The sequence below is a fragment of the Apis dorsata genome, unplaced genomic scaffold (assembly GCF_000469605.1).
Source record: "Apis dorsata unplaced genomic scaffold, Apis dorsata 1.3 scaffold_286, whole genome shotgun sequence".
In the NCBI taxonomy this organism is placed as follows: Eukaryota; Metazoa; Arthropoda; class Insecta; order Hymenoptera; family Apidae; genus Apis; species Apis dorsata.
This window is the reverse complement of record NW_006263561.1, coordinates 224,777-228,428: the sequence shown is the minus strand read 5'-3', so window position 1 is coordinate 228,428 and position 3,652 is coordinate 224,777. Positions and strand designations below refer to the sequence as shown.

At 42.6% G+C, this 3,652-nt stretch overlaps 1 protein-coding gene and 1 long non-coding RNA gene across 4 annotated transcripts in view; one reads left to right on the top strand and one right to left on the bottom strand.

Moving 5' to 3' along the window:
- LOC102672945 (kin of IRRE-like protein 2) overlaps positions 1-3,652 on the top strand; it is a 123,898-nt gene that overhangs the window by 15,484 nt on the left and 104,762 nt on the right. The window lies entirely within an intron of this gene.
- The window catches only part of LOC102672845, a 104,706-nt gene continuing 104,150 nt past the window's right edge, over positions 3,097-3,652 (bottom strand). For both annotated transcript variants that reach the window (XR_004150706.1, XR_004150708.1), the window contains one exon: positions 3,097-3,299. This is a non-coding gene — a long non-coding RNA (uncharacterized LOC102672845). The remainder of the gene's footprint in view (positions 3,300-3,652) is intronic.

The window sequence follows — 3,652 nt, the reverse complement described above, 5'->3', positions numbered from 1 at the left end:
GATCCCTTAGTATCGGATTAAGTCAGGAGTCGGCTGAAACTGGAGGACCAGNAGAGAGAGAGAGAGGGACGATATATAGGAACTCACCCTTAACTCACCAAGATGAGAGTAAGAGTAAAATCAGTAGATGGCCGGCAAATATTAATTAACAATCCATTCACTTGGAACGTTACGTTGTAGAGGAAAGATCGCGTCTCTCTCCGTCCGATGCTTTTCATTTCAAAATTTTACGACTCTCTCTTCCAATCGATCCTCCCTATTCTTCTTAGTCTCTCACTGGATGGAAGTATTATCGTAGCGATAATAGACGCTCTTCCAATTTTCGTCTAGCTAATGAAGAATATTTTTGAGATGAAAACTTGTGCTCGATTTCATTCACCGAAAGATATTTTACCGTATAAAAAGATCGATCGATTTAAATGCACAATTTCTTTTATATATATGTATATATTCACTTGTACAGTCGTTGTTCTCGAGAAAAGAGTGATTTTCGTAGGAAATAGCGGAGACAGAAGGCACGGCAATGAATCACGGTGCCTCGAATCGAGCCGGAATTCAATTTAGGTATGCCGCTAATTGGTCGGATTAGCTTCCGTTCCGGTGTGCACCGGTAACGATCCAAAGCCGCGCGAAATTCGCTTTATTAGATGAGCAAATCAAGACACGGAGCAGACATAAATTTGCGTTTTCCACGCGATCCTTGTCGAGTCTCCTACCTATGATTCCGTCTGCTCTCGCGGGGAGAAAAAGTGCAGTTCTTCCGTTCACGCGTTTATTCCCCGACGAATTTTGAGTTTGACGGAATGGTGGTTGGCCAGGTTTGGATATAATTGGCATCTTAACCCAATACGCCGTCCCTTTTTCTCCGCGGAGAAGCGGCCTGGACTGGAGAAGCGCGCCCTTTTGTCTTTCCCTCCTTGCAATTGCGTTCCGCCCCTTTCTTCAGCTTCGAAACGTGCAACAATACGCGAAAACAAAGCGTACACCCTCCCTCCCCCGCTCTTGGTTACCGTCTTTGAATCGTTTCCAGGTTTTCTTCACGGCCTTTGCTCCTCCTAGATGTTTACGGACTGGTCAGTGGTTAACCTGCTACGAAGAGAATCTCTAACTCGTTGAAGGTCGACGAACCCTTTTTTGGACTTCTTTCTATGCGTTTCGAAGGATTTTGTAAACTGGTCAGTGATCGTGTTGTTTTGATTGAACTCTCTTTTTGGAGTTTTCTTCGTATTTCAGGATATTTCACATTTTCGCTTAGAAGGCCGACCATCTCGCGAACAGGAAACGATCTCTCCTTGGGATTTTCAGAAATTTTTATTCGCAGACTGATCGATAACCAGTTGGATTTTAGGATGTTTTTTGTGTATCGAGAATGTGTTCGATTTATAGAATAGTTCATAATCGTTTATTCAGAGTTTTCTTTGTTTCTTTAAAGAAATTTTGCTTATATATCGATTATTCTACGAGTGTAAAGACGATCCGGTTTGAAAGCGGACGAAGAAGAAGAAGAAGAAGAAGCCTCCATTTATTACACCGACCAATGATTGGTCCACTATTGAAGACTGGCAAACCCTCTTTGAGAATTTTCTTCTTCGTAATTCTTTGGCACAGCCTGTAAACACGAGGATCAATGAACCCAAACGGCCGCGAAATTGTTGCAATCTTCGCGATGAAAATCCGCGAAAACATTGACGTGGAGAGGCACGGGAGCGTGTTGTGATTCACGAGGGTCGGTTAACGGGTTGGGTGGGAAATTTATGGTGTCGTAACGCGGGAGAAGTATCGCACGAAAACACGGAGCACGAGTCTCGACGCGATACACCGGAGGCGAGATCGTTTCCTTTCAATCTGCCTACGGTTCCTGACACCACTATCCTAGATTAAACTATCGCGCGTATGTGTGTGTGTGTGTGTATCCACTCTGAATCAGGGAGTATCGACCCGGCTCGAATGAAATATCAAGTTCACCAGGATCGTCTGAAAACCTCTTCCATCCATTTCGAAAATATTTACAAATCTGTTACATAAAAATAGTAATAGTAATCTTAATGATGTTATATCAATTATATTTTATGGAGAAAGATTCTTTCAGAACGATATAGATCGTATAAGAAAATTAACACTTGTTGTTTTCTCGACTGTAGATCCAATAGATCAACCTGATATTCTCATAGAATGTGATGATTAAAAAATATTTGTAATTGAAAAACTATTGAAAAACAGCTACAAACTGGAAACCAATTAATGCTATCGTTAAGAATCTTCTAAGTATCCTTAATCTGATCTATCTATCTCCCACGAAACGATTCGAATCTATCAAAATCAATCAATCAACTCTTTCGTTCTTCGATTCTTCTTCTAAGCAACATCCTCACCAATATCCTGTATCAAATACATCTAACTGAGATCAGGAACGTGAAAGAGATTCTCACGAAGAAACAACTTTATCGATCCGAGATATTTCCACGAGAAGGGTGGCGCATGGATGTCAAAGAGAGAACGTCTTCTCTTCCTTCGATTACGTCTCGTTATTTGCAAACTTTCGTACTGGGTTTTGTCGTCTGCCGGTGTCGTATCGAATATATATCGGGAACTATATCGCGTCAACAGGAAGTCACGTACAGGAGGGGGAGGGGGCGTAAATCACGCGAGCTTCGAAGGGACGCGAGCTTCGGCCACGTCGTTTAGCGCACGAGGGGGCGAGCAATCGGCCGTGCGCCTTTTGCATATTTATGCACACGTATCTGTCGCGTGCGACTTCTCTTTCACCCTCTCCTTATTCTCGTGTTCTTTCCTTCTCTTTCTCTCTCTCTCTTCTCCCTTTTCTTTTTTCCAAGAAAAATTAACGAAAGCAAAAGCGTCGAGGGGAGAGTTCGAGTGGAATTCTCAATGGCGAATTCTTCTTCTTCAGTTTAGTTTGGTAGTTTCTATCAATCTTTCTTATCCAAGAGAAAGTCTTGTATGATCTTGGAAAATTATACAAATCTTTGGAGAATTTTTGTTTTTGAGGAAACGAACTCGATTGCATTCATATTTCCTCGCAATTTTCGGGGAATAATCTCATTAATTCGGATTAAAACGGTTAATATTGGATGGAATTTGTTCTGTTTGTTCGTTTATTATCACGAAACATCGGGAAGGATTAAAAGTTAAAAAGAAGAAAAAGGAAAAGAGAAGGGGAAAAAAGGTGGCGAAGCGATTTCGTTTTAATCTCGGATGCCGGAAACGCGCCTCTGGTACGCTCCGCTGGTGGTGGAAGGCGAGGATTGGAGTCGCGAGTCGTGCGGCCGGATCTGGCAATCCTGCAAGAAGTCAAATGAAAAGGAATTAAAAAGTCGGGGGCCGAGAAGAGGGGAGAAGGGAAGTTTTAATGGGTTCCGAAAAAAAGAAACAGCTGGAAGAAGTTCTCCCCGGGAAAAGGGCGAAAACAAAATTTAATTAAAGCAAGCCACGGCCGTTTTCTAGAAGGTTGAAGAGTCTAACCAACCACCGGATATGCCGCCGCTATTAAATTCGACCTACCCGAATCCTTTCCGCTCTCGCGAGCGGAATCCACTTCCCTCTCCGAGAATATAATACGTTATCGAGCTTTGGATTTGGTTGTTCGACCTAAACTATGTGCAGCTTTTTCATCCCTCGTGATTTCGAAACATCG